Raw genomic sequence first — 13,168 nt, 5'->3', positions numbered from 1 at the left:
GAAAACAACCCTTATTATCACTGCAGACGGAAAGTCAGCACGGAGATGGGTCTAGGCAAACCTTTCTAAAATAACCCTTACTTCATTAGTTTCCCCCATATATTGCCCTTCCCACAATTTATCACCCCTAGAAACCCAAATGGTTCTAAATGAAGTTAAATGGTATATAAATCCCCAGGTCTGACTTTTGGGTCTTCACGTCTATCTCTCTCTCTCTCTCCTTTTTGTTTTTGTTTTAAATAAGAGTTTATTTGAGCCAACCTGATGACACACTGGGGTCAGACAATTAAATTTGTGAACTTTCCACCATGTAAGTACACAGTGGAAAGTTTGTGAACTTAATTGTCTGACCAAACGTATGCTGGGGAGCAAGCTCTCAAATGCTCCCTTCACTTCTTTTCTATGAAGACCTCCATGCACAGAAATATTAAAATATTGACATCAAATAACATCTGTATGCCTTTTCTCCCATCATTTGTCAGTTTAATCTGTCATTTGTCAGTTTAATTTGCAGGCCTCAGAGGCAGAACCTAAGAGTAAAGTTTATTGTACTCTGGAAGAGAAACATCAACAGGGCATGGTTCAGCTGATTGGGGGCCCCGGATAAAGGCTGAAGAGCAGACAGATAGCTGACCAGGGTTGAGGAGAGCAGAAACTCAGCCATCGTCACTATGTAACTTTGAGGACATGTGGCCAAGAAGGCCTCCCCAGGGACCTTTGGAGCGTCTTGTCTCCTCTGCAGCTGACGCTCCCTCCTCTTTTCAGGACTATACCACGGTGCCCAGTTAGTGCCTTGAAGGGGCAGAGGAAAGGCCCAGAGCCTTGGGAGGGAAAAGCCCAGGCCAGAGAGTGGATCTGGGGCTGCTTCCCCCATATAGAGCCCCACCCCTGGGGTGCCCGGTGCAGGACAAGGGAAGGCACCAACTCCTGGTGATGACACTGCAGCATTCGTACGTCTCCTTGGAGGAAATAGGAGCCATGCTCAGAAAAAAGGCCTTGGCAAAGGATGAGTTGAGGAAACAGCAGTGATTCTGGTGTTCCCACCCCAGCGAGCGCTCAGGCTAGCGTCAGTGAGCTGCTGTTGTAGGCCTGCCCACCTGGCCCAGGAATCAGCCTGGGAAAACTCGGGCTCAGAGACGGGCCCTTCACAAACCCATCCATGAATAGAAACACCTGCAGGGGGGGCACTGCACCTGCGCTCAGGCAGACCTGGGTTCAAATCCCGGCACCAATCACCAGCTGAGACCTTGGGCATGTTGTTTCCCTCCTCCGAGCCATGGCTTCCCCTAAAATAAGAAGGGGATAACAATCCAACTACCCACAGATGAAATGGGATGGTTCACACAGTGTTCGGCCAGGGTTAACTGCTACAAAAGACCTGGTTCTCAGATATACATCGGAACTGCTTTTGTATTGAACTTCATTTCTGTTGCATGCCCCTTTTTTTACTGGATGGTAGAAACTTAATCAATTGAGGGGGTCCCCATCCCTTCCGTTCTTCCTTATTGTTTTCCAAATCCCTCACAGTGCTAAGGCCTGGTAGGGAGTGAGCAGAAGTGGGCCCCAGCTGGCAGTTCCAGAAGGAGCCTCATTCAGTCTGGTCATTGCGTCACACAGTTTTCTGCTTTATCCTTTGGAGGTGCCCACACACCAAGGCTCTTCACCTCAGTGCTTACCCTGGAGCAGGGTCTCTCACCGTGTCACTAATGACATTTTAGGCCAGATCAATCTTTGTTGTGAGGGCTGATCTGTTCATTGGGGATATTTAGCAGCACTCCTGGCCTCTATCTATCCACTAGACACAAGAAGCATCCTAGCCAGTTGTGACAACTAAAAATGACCCCCACCATTGCCAAATGTCCCCCATGGGGCAAAATTGCCCTGATGGAGAGCCACAGTACTGGACCACTTGGGACCGCCTGCTCCTCTATACCTGGGAGAAGGGGTTCTGGTGTGGTCTCTCGGTCACATTAGCCCTGAGCCCCACTGGCCAGCTCTTCTGCTCTGACCACTCCCGGACCTCGCCACATTCCGTGTGCAGCCCTGTGACTCCCGGGCTCTGTGAGCCCGGACGCCGGGTGCAGGATGAAGGTAACTGACGAATAAGAGGTGGCATCTCCAAAGGGGCACCCAAATAATGCAGCCACATACACTGCACATGGTGAAGGAGGTGGAGGAGGGGCCCACCATTGGCCTCCCCACCCCCGATTTGCAGCCCAGCTGCTCTGGCGGAAGTACCCTCTCTGTGGACCCCGCCGGGTGATCTCAGGTGCCTTCAGCCCTTCCCTCTGTGGTACCCGTACGGCTCCTGCCCCTGGCATTTGTCCTCAGCAGCTCACAGTGGTTCGGCTTGGCCTCCCTCCACTGCCTGTTTCCATGATAGGTGAACACTGACGAGGTCACTGACAGTCCTTGGATGCCTTTCCTCACTGAGTCCTGGAGGGGACATGCTCACCTGAACCAGACCCAGCCACCATCCCACTGTGTAAGGTCCAGCTGTCATTCGTCTTTATCCAAGGACACCAGCTCCAACACAGCGCCTGTGCAGGGCAAGACACTTCATACTCGTGATCCTACTGTGGTGGCCGGTGCACGGCATCCCTGAAGGTTATTCTCTGTAGACCAGGAATGATGGCTGCATCACACTGGGTTCCCAAAATTAAACAGGGAAGATGAACTCCTAGGAAGTGGAAGCCAAGCGATGGTATTCAATCACCAGAGACAAGGCTGGCGTGGTTTCTGGGATAAGCGACAGAACCAAGTACTCCTGGCCTGACAAGAAGAGGTCCTTGGTCCTGGCTCATGATCATGGTGTCCTTAGAACTGAAAGAGATGGACATCGTGCTACTGACTTCATTTGCATAAACAGGAAAGTACTAGGTCTGGTGAGCAAAGGTTTGTTTGAGCACAGTAGTCAAAGGCCCTCTACCCTTCGCAGAGGCCAGTTCAGACGCTCAGAGCCCCTGGAGGCAATGCTGTATACCAAACCACCCCAGAACTACGGCTTAAAACATGTATTCTGCTCCGAAAGCTGCATTTGGGGCAGAACTCATTGGGAATAACTCATCTCTATCTTACTTGGTGTCAGCTGGGCAATGCAAAGATTGGGCCTAGAATCATCTGAAGGCTCATTCAGGTGTCCGGTGGTTAAAGAACTCAAACAGCTGGTGTTGGAACAGCCGGGGGAGGGGGGGTCCTCAACCACCTCTCTCCGTCTTTATGTGGCCTCTTCCCGGGATGGCAGCCTCAGGGTAACCAGACTTTTTATATGTTGGCTCAGGATTCCCAAGGTACATGTTGAGAGAGAAAGAGAGAGAGAGAGTAATGGACACTCATGTATCAGATGGAAACTGGATCGTTTTTTATAGCCTAGCCTCAAATGCCAAGCCCCATCACTACTGCAATTATATTAGTCGAAGTTCTCCAGAGAAACAGAACCAATTAGATATACATGGATAGATATGAGATTTATTATAGGAACTGTCTCACACAGTCATGGTGCCCAAGAAGTCCCACAATCTTCATCTACAAGCTGGGGAACCAGGCAAGCCAGTGGTGTAATTAAGGCCTGAGAATCAGGGCTGGGTGGCGTTGGGAGCAGGGGAGCTGATGGCATAAGACCTGACATGAGTCCGAAAGCCCAAGGACCAGGAGTGCTGATGTCTGAGGGCAGGAGAAGATGGATGTCTCAGCTCAAAGAGAGTGAGTTAGCCCTTCCTCTGCCTTTTCGTTCTCTTCAGGCCCTCTGTGGACTGGATGAGACCCATCCTCACAGGGCAGGGCCATCTGCTTTACTCAGTCCACCAATTCAAATGCCAGTCTCTCCTGGAGACACCATCACAGACACACCCAGAAATAATGTTTTACCAGCTATCGCGTCGTTCCTTAGCTCAGTCACACTGGCACGAAACAGTAACCATCACAGCCATGCTGCGTTTTAGAACTAAGACAGCCCTTATTCATGGGGAGAGATCAGAGACCCTACCGCTCAGGGGAGGAGTCTCAAAGTGGCATCACAAGAACATGTGAGCTGGGCTACCAACAATACAGCCAAGGCTGGAAATACAACCTGCCACAGTCCCCTGGAGAAGGAGCTCTGCTGTCCCAGCACAGCCTTCCACCAGGTTCCCGGGTTCCTGTCCACTGAGAAGAAATAACTTGACTTTTTAGGAATTACTGGACACTGGCTCTGAACCTACACCAAACAAAGTGGCCATGGCACTTTGATGAATGGAGGTCACACATGAGCTCAGCAACATGGACTTCCCCTCCTCAAGGCTCATCTGACTACAGATATGTCACCATTTCCCAAGGGGACCAGCCAGTGGTCCAGTGGCAAACTGATTACATTGGATCACTTCTATCATAAAGGGAGGGCGCTTTCTTCTCAGTGGAATGGAATCTCTAAGTATGGATGTGCCTTCCCACGCTTCTGCTAAGGTCACCATCCATGCACTGACCGAATACCTGTCACAATCACGGTATTAATAAGTGCTAGTGTAAGGAGGAGAGGGTGACTTCCACGAATCAAAACAAAATATGGGCAAATGATAAAATTAATATTTTATCTTCATCAACTTCAGACTTATCAGGGGTCCTTTCTGGCCATATGAGACCAGCAGATGTTATATTTCAGGGAAGAATTATTTAAAAGAATCCTGCTCCACCACACCACAGTCGAATTTATTATGAAAGATTACCTGAAGGAACAAAGAAAACACTTTCTAATTTATTATAGGAAAACATTTCTTCAACTGTCTGCCAAGCTTTGTACAAGTTGCAGACCAGGAAGTATGTTGATCATCTGATTCCATTTTTTTTAAAAATCCATCACTTTTATTCCTGTAGCCACACTGAAAACAGTGCCTATGCCCCAAGGTTGCAACTCAGGAATTAAATCTGAACTTTTTCACCAGGAGCTAAAGATGTACATGGTCAATATTCCTGGCAGGAAGTCACTTTTCCATCCATCCCAATAGACCTCTGTCCCCGACCAAGGCCCCCGTATCACACAGGGACCTGCCTCTGACCTCCTGGCCAGCTCCTGGCTGCTATCTAAGGGGCAAACACACACACACTCTGATGTCAGCTCTGTCCCTCGCAAGTTCCAGAACTATGGCTTTGGGCTCTCCATTCCTCCAGATAGTTCTTTCTGTTCTCTCAGGTCAGAACCAGGTCATCGAGGCACTGCCCAAACCCAGCCTCATTCCTGAAGTAGGAATGTTGGCCAGTGGGGCCAGATGTTGTTTGTTTTCTTAAAGTCTCCTTGCGAGGTAAGTTAGACCCTGCTTATCCTTGCATAGAAGTATTAGCAGCTGCAGAAAGGGTCTCAGGGTGCCCATATGCACCCATCCCTCCCCCATTCGCTCCATCACCCTTCACTAAATGTAATGACCTATGGTCTCAGAGCTGTGGGCTGAGGACAGTAGCAAGTGGCGACAACGTAGCACAGAAGGAAAAATATGAGTTCCGAGCATGGTGGGGGCACTGGTGGAGGCCATGGAAGTTGTTCTGGTCAGTTCTCCCTCGGATGCAAGGAACAGAACCCCATATCAAACCAGCTCAAACAAAAAGGAGATTGACTGGCTCACCTAACTGGGAAGTCCAGGAGAATCTGCTTCAGGGACAGCTGGATACAGAAGCTGTGCGATGATGTCATTTGGGCTCTGCCTGTATGTGGTTTTCTTCTGCATGGAGGTGCTCTTCCTATGTAGGCAAGATGGCCACTGGCATCCCAAGTGAGCAGTGACGATGAAAAAGAGTACTTCCCTTTTGCGGTATTCTCACATCCATCTCAGGGAAGAGTCTGACTGGTCCTGTTTGAGTCACATGCCCGTCCCTGAACTAATCTCTGTGGCCGTGGGAGTTAGATCCTCTGATTGGTCAGCCCGTGTCATATGCCCACCCCTGCGGCAGGGGAAGAGCTATGATTGACAGCCCTACCAGGTCCACAGGGCTTAAGAGAGTTCTCCAGAGAAACCCAAAGAAGGAGTGTGGGAAAGCACACTGGGCAGATGAAACTCACCTCTCCAGTCAACTGCCAAAGGCTTCGCTGAGGCAGCGCACACAAGCTGGAGTTGATGGCAGAGCATGATTTCCTAGGAAGACTGAGGAGAGCAGAGGGAAAGGGTGTGGGGCGAGAGTGACCCCAGAGAATGGCTGCGAAAGAGAATGCTGTAAATTGAATGTTTGTGTCCCCCACAAATTCGTATGTTGAAACCTAATCCCTAATGTGATGGTATTTAGGGGTAGGATTAGGGGGGGTGGTTAGGTCATGAGGGTGGAGCCCCCGTGAATAGGATTAGTGCCCCTTATAAAAGAGGCCATGTGAGGACACAGGGAGAAGACAGTCATCTGTGAACCAGGAAGCAGGCCCCCATCAAAATACCAAATTAACCAGTACTCTGATCTTGGACTTCCAGCCTCCAGAACTTGAAGAAATAAATTTCTGCTGTTTATAAGCCACTCGGTCTATGGTGTCCTGTCATAGCAGGCTGAGTGAGGACAGAAAGGAAAGGAGACGCCACAGAGCTCCACGCACCTGCCTCACCCTACTCCAATTGTCACCTCTTCAGGACTATCAGGGTGCATGAACCTAGGGGTGGGGGCAATGTGTGCCATGGTGAGAAGGGAAAAAATGTACGGGATCCACACTTCCACTTGGCTGTTTTGAAAATGGAGTTTGGCACCACCAAATCCCAGCTGAAAGCACACTCGGGTGTGCAACGCGGGGAACCCACCGGGAGGAAGGAGGCAGAAGGGGCAAATACAGTTTCCAAGAGCTTTCTGGCAGGTGGACGTGGTCCCTGGGGTGAGCTGGCTACAGTCCCCAGGGACAAGAGAAAACAGGCACTGTTAGGCTTTAATAGCAGAAGAAACAGCATGGACAAGCCAGGAGAACAGTACTTGGAATCTAACATCCTGGGTTTGAATTTTTTGCATTTTTAAAAAATAAGGATATAACTGCAAAAAAGTCACCCAGAAACCCAGCACCTGGAGATGACCACTGTTAGCGATTTTATGTATATTCTTCTATACTTTTACTTACTTTTACATATTTCTATGTTTTTTTACACAAAATATATAAAAGCAATTACACCTTCCAAATTTTCCTTTAACAAAAGGGAGGAAGTCATACTGTTCTGTGACCTTGTAAAGCATGATATGTAGCAGTAACATTACTCCATGTACCCTTTTATTAACGGTGAGGAGTCTGAGGTCCGGAGGAAGGAAACAGCTCACAAGGTGCTGGTGGGTCAGAACCCCCCTTTTCCCCCCCTCACCCCCCCAGCTCCATCTCACTCAGGGCCCTTCCCAGCCCATGACGCTGCTGTGTGGTGAGGTCTCTTCTGAAGGTGACACTTGTGTTCAACCACGGGGGCCTGAAGCAGCAGCTAGGGAAGGGGAGGTGGTGTGATAGTCTTGGACCCCCCCCAGCAGATCCAGGGCTCACATACCGTCAACCTCAGAGCAACCCACCGTGCAGTCACCATGCCTTCCTGGCCAGGACCCTGGACTCCGCCTCCCAGCAACTGCGACCACTGTCCTCCAGCTGGGCCCGACCACTACGCAGAGAGATGGCCCTAGATTTTACCTCTGGCTGAGAGATAAGGTGTGGCCGGTTCAACCCAAGTCCATGGGTACACCCTGAGCATATCCAGACAGTCAGGATTCCTTCTGGGGCTGTCAGAGGGATAGGTGGTGTGTTTTCCTGTGGCTGGAAGATAAATGCTCTTTGGCTCCAGGAAGCGAGCTATTCATTAGCAAATGTCACAGTAGTGGACATCAGGGGACCTGACAATGCATCCAACCTCCCGGGAGGTAACTCTATCACCTTGAACCTTCCCAGGGAGCTGGGGGAAGTGGAGAGATTAAAGGACAGCAGGAGACACACCCAACAGGGCTGCAGTCTGTTGAGGCAAAAGAGGCAAATCACCTCAGAGGAGGGCTGAGGGGTTGTTGGCTTTGGAGTCTATTAACCTGGGTTCAAAGTCCCTTCGCGCGCTCTTGCTAGTGGTGCGACCTTGTGTTGCACTCCACCCCCCCCACCCCAGCCTCACCTTTCACATCTATAAAATGGGATTACCCATAATACCCACCTCCCTGGGTTGTTGGAGATTAAATGAGGTAATGGGGTAGAGCTCTTAGCCAGTGCTGGACACATTACCCACCAGTATTATTATTTGCCTGGTGGTTTTGAGAAAGCAGAAATCTCACATAAAGTGAACGTAGGTACCCGACAGACACTCCGAAAACCAAACTATGTGTTAATCATTTTCTAAACTGCAGTATGCATTTCCTGCCTCGTTCAGAACAGAGAAACTGAAATTTAACATTTTCCCAACAATTCAGAATTAACATTACCAAACGGTCGTGTCCTGCCGTCATACAGTAATATCTACAGAGGTGACCGGATGCAAGTTGGGCTTTTTGTCCAAATGCTCAATGGCTCTGGGCTAACGGAGCTTTTTTACAGTTTGTTGGCCTCCTCCCTCAGCGTCAGGGTCTCAGTTACCGCTTCTCACTGTGTTCAGCTGGCCTTGCTCAACCCATCACCTCAACCTCCTATACCACCACCACCACCTTATGGTTTCAGCTGAGAAACCAGATAAAGGAGCCTGTTACAAATGTATGTAAAGTAAGAGTTATTAGGTCTCTAGAGAGAAGCTGACTCTTCTGCACAGTTAAAAAGAAAAAAATGTTTCAGTAGAACTCTAAGATAGTTACCCAAGGCCTTTCACTCACTTCCCACTTCTCAGCCTCACCCCAGGTAGCTGAGATTTTAGGGGTCAGACCCCTAGAAAAGTGACCCATATTATGCTCATCTGACGTGACTTCCAACCTGGAGAGTGCTCCGAGAGGCTTTGTTGTTTAGATACATGTAAAATATCATAATAATATATAATATTATAAATAATATAATTAAAATATCACTGAAATGATTGCCATCCTTCTTTAGTATTTTTCTAGAAAATACAGAGATTTCAGCTGAGTTGAATTAAAGTCTCTGACGCTCCGGGTTTCTTGCTCCAGCCTGTAAGGACCATTCTGAAGATGATGATGGAGTCATCTGAGAAAAGTCAGCGCTGAGTGGCCTCTTTATGACAGCCCGTATTTCCTCCTCACGTGATTTCTCAGCTCGTTCTCCCCTGTGTAGCCTCACTCAGTTCACCTGCTGTTTAGAAGTGTCTTTATTCTGCAGTCACTGAGCTTCCCTCCCCCAGCAGATATTTGCAAAGTCCCATGACATGCCAGGCACGAGGAGGGTACCAAGGTTCCTTGCCCCCAGAAGCCCCCATCTGGTGAGGGGAGCAGACAGGTAGCAGTGATCAGCCCTACCTGGTGACCAGGACGGAGCAGGTATCAAGTCCCTCGGCACTCAGAGAAGAAAGTGACCAGCACTTTCCAGGTAGGAAAGGGGGAAGCACCACCAAAGAGGGGACATTTGACTGAGCCTTGAATACCTGAAAGAATCAGGGAAGGGCATTCCTGGCAGAGAAAACAGCTTGTGCAAAGGCACGAAAATGTGAACACTCCGCATGCTTGGCGCTGAGGGAGGGCTGGGGCAGAGGCTGAGGCTAGAGCGTTAGCTGTCCCGTCAGCATCCAACCACCATCATCGAGACAACCTGAGCAGGACCAGGAAAAGACCCAGGAACCTCCTGGGATCCAGTACCCATTGGCTGAAGGCCAACTCCAGGAGACACCCCCCCCCCCCCCCCCGTCCTGCTTGAAGAATCAGGAACTCAAGGTACCGTATCGGCGTCTGAGCCAGGACTACTGCAGGCCCAGGCATATCTTTAAGAGCTGTGAACTCCTGCTGAAAGCAACAAGTGCACACAAGCCTCAGGCCCAAAGTGTACGTTTCCATAGAGCAGCTGATCCCCTGGCCAGAAAGGCTAAAAATAATCTCGGGTAGATGTGCAGAGCAGACTCTGACGCATTCAAACCAAAAAGACTCAAAGATTTGCACAGTTGATGGAAACTAAAATATCAACAGGCTCCTCCAGCTTGTGGACCACTTTGCCCAGTGATTCAGCAAAGCCATGTGTTTGCTGAGCACCTACCAGTCACAGGAGGAGAGAAGGGAGTTCAATACCATCCCTTAAATAAACCATGGTTCATCTTTATAGCTGCTGAAAGAAGGCTCTATATACACTAACCTGGAAAGCTCCAAAGATGTATTAAATGAAAAAAGCAAATTGCAGAACAGTACATAGCATCTCAGATGTACTAAGCTTGAAAGAAAGTGTGCATGTGCCCGTGTAAACGCATGGCCAAAGACCTGGCATACCTTCCAGAGACCCCATGCCAGTCATATTATTCACCCCATTTTGCAGATAAAATTGTTAAGGTTCTGTGGCGTTAGGTAACTTGATCATATGGCTGCTAAACAATGGAACAGGGGTATAATAACAACCACTAAGATTTACATGGCAACAAATTTTAAAGAACTGCAATAATACACACTAAACTCATTCATTTACTCATTCATTCAACAAATATGAATTGAATGTCTACACCACTTCAACCTCTGGAGAGAAAATGATGAAAAGTACAAATGAAGTCCCTATCCTCATGGCACTCACATTCAGGGGTCACCTCTGGAAAGGGAATGATAGAGGGTGGGGGTTGGGGAGATGAAAGAAAATATTAGCCTTGTCTAAATTGTTACAGAATTTTTCATAATAGGAATGAACTATTTGATCAACCCACTATTTGAATACTTAAAATTTATTTGTAATATTTTCATTGAAAAGAGATCTTTGGGTTTTGGGGGTAGGAATTTCATCTTCAAGCCTATTGCCCAACTGCTAAGAGTGTATTTCCAATAACTTTTGTTTTAATTACTGTAACAGTAATGTGCATTCAGATAAGCAAAATGCAGATAGCTAACACTTGAGGGGACCTTGCTATGCACCAGTCACTATGCTAAAGCTTGTGTCTGATCCTCGTAACCACACTATGAGGTGAGAAGTATACCCATTCGATAGATCAGTCCTCAGCCAGGGGCGATCTTGCACCCAAGGGACATGTGACCAAGTCTGAAGTCATTTTTGGTTGTAACATTGTGAGAAAGGGGGACGTTTCTACTGTCATCTAATAGACAGAAGCCAAAGATGCTGTTCAATATCCTGCAATGTATAGGACAGCCCTGGAACAAAGAATTCTCTTTCTTTATGTCAATAAATGTCAGTAGTGCTGAGGTTAAGAAACCCTGTTATAAATGAAGAAACTGAGGTTCAAGAGAATAACCTGCCCAAGGTCACATAGCTAGTGTGGTCGGCAGAACAGTGGCCACACAGACCTGTGAGTAGGTTACTGGACATGGCAAAGGGAAACTCAAGGTGGAGACGGCATTAAGGTTGCCGATCAGCTGATTTTAAAAAAGGGAGGTGATCCTGATTGTGAGCACCACATAACCACAAGAGTCTTTGAAAGTAGAAGAGGGAGGCAGAAGAAAAAAACAGACAGATGGCAACATAAGAAGGTAAGAAGGACTTACCGGATGTTGCTGGCTTTAAAGAAGGATGGGGGGCCATGAGCCAAAGGAATGTAGGCGGCCTCTCGAAAGTGGAAGAGGCGAGGAGCCTCCAGAAAGGAACGCAGCCCTGCAGACAGCAGACTTTAGCCCAGGAGGACACACTGCTGACCTTCAGAATGGTAAGAAAATAAGTGTGTGTTGTTTTAAGCCACTGCATTGGTGGTAATTTGTTACAGCAGCCATAGAAAACTAATATGCCTCTGACCAAAGCATCGTCACCTGTTTGCTTGTCTGCCCAATTAGTGTAAGCTCCTGGGGCTCAGGAGAAGGGCAGTCTTAGTCCCAGGCTTTGAGGGTGAACAAATAAACTGTAGAACTGGAAAGAACCAAGAAAACATGTAGGCCATCCAATTACTTTAACTGAGACAAATCTGAGGTGCAGAGAAGGGAAATGACTTGTTCAAGGCTGCTCAATTTATTCCAGCCTAGGCCACCACCCTGCCTTCTTTCTGGTCACTAAGCCACACGAGCCCCAGGACAGGCACTACTGCCAACTCAAAACCATCAGAGTCAGGGTCCGTCAGGGTACAAGAAATCCCTAGGGAACTCAGGAAGGACAGCTAGGAACATGTAAGACCGGGAGATGTCTACAATGACTTGAGCGATCTTAAAAATGTTCATCCCAACGGAGCAGCTGATCCACCCATAATTATTAGGGCAGAACTGTCCCCAGCACCTGCCCGATCAGCTCAATTAGGAAGACATCTTCACTCAAAGCTTTAGGAAGGCCCGTGGGCACCTAGCTAATAGCAAACTTGAGGCCTGCTTTTAAGAAGCTTAGCATTTCACACCTCTGGCTAGAGCCACAGCTTCAGGCATACTGGGAAAAGGCACTTCATCCATAAGACATCTTTTCCCATCTATCAGAAAATTGCCATAATATACTAACTCCATTAGAAAAAGACACTTACTCCAGATCTGCCAGGAAACTATCATAGAGTCACTTGAGTATGTATTACCAGATCTATGAAGTAAAAGGCTTCGCCCTCAGATGCAAAGCCCTTGTGCAGTGCACAACCTGCAGAACTGTACACAGCAGCCCTGCTTGGCAGTCGGGTCTCACCCCCTTCACTGACCTCATCTTCTCCCCTCCCCGAAACCAGCCCTCAGGCCCACTGGAGAACAACCTTGACCTCATAGTTCACCATTTTATGTATAACAGCCCCACTAGGGGCCCCAGCTTTTATTCCTCTCCCCTTGCAGACAGCAGGAGTTGAAGATGAGTAAGAGAAGGTTGATGGTCCCATTTAGCAAAGCACGTGAGGAGGTGGGAGGCAGGACCCAGTGAATTCTAATGGAATGAATGTCCCTGGGCCAGGAGATGGCCAAGCAAGTATGGTGGCTCACAGCACAGGCCTTGGAGAAATCCCACCCACTCACTAGCCAGGAGATGTTGGGTATACTCTTTTTGCCTCCCCAAACTTCACTTCTTTTTTGTGAAATGGGTATCATTGTAGGGCTGCTGGAAGAATCTAAGAAATAATATGAGTTCTTGCTGAGTGTCTTGTAAGAGCTCCAAACCTGAGAGCTACTGTTGTTATTATGATTATTATTATTATTATTATTATTTATTATTATTATTATCAGCACCATCAGCCCAGGGACATCTGCCCTTCAGGCTGTC

The 13,168-nt window shown here is 48.2% G+C and overlaps 1 long non-coding RNA gene across 1 annotated transcript in view; it reads right to left on the bottom strand.

Annotated features, from left to right (window-relative positions):
• Positions 1-13,168, bottom strand: part of LOC308508336 — a 135,474-nt gene that overhangs the window by 119,042 nt on the left and 3,264 nt on the right. The window contains exons 4-9 of the long non-coding RNA XR_013995013.1: positions 11,506-11,653; positions 9,340-9,464; positions 7,595-7,717; positions 6,026-6,107; positions 3,079-5,706; positions 2,456-2,823 (exon numbers count right to left, since the gene is read on the bottom strand). This is a non-coding gene — a long non-coding RNA (uncharacterized lncRNA). The remainder of the gene's footprint in view (positions 1-2,455; positions 2,824-3,078; positions 5,707-6,025; positions 6,108-7,594; positions 7,718-9,339; positions 9,465-11,505; positions 11,654-13,168) is intronic.

This window comes from Rhinolophus hipposideros (assembly GCF_964194185.1).
Source record: "Rhinolophus hipposideros genome assembly, chromosome: 15".
Taxonomy (NCBI): Eukaryota; Metazoa; Chordata; class Mammalia; order Chiroptera; family Rhinolophidae; genus Rhinolophus; species Rhinolophus hipposideros.
Note: the sequence above shows the minus strand (reverse complement) of the source record. Positions and strands in the feature narration are given on the sequence as shown.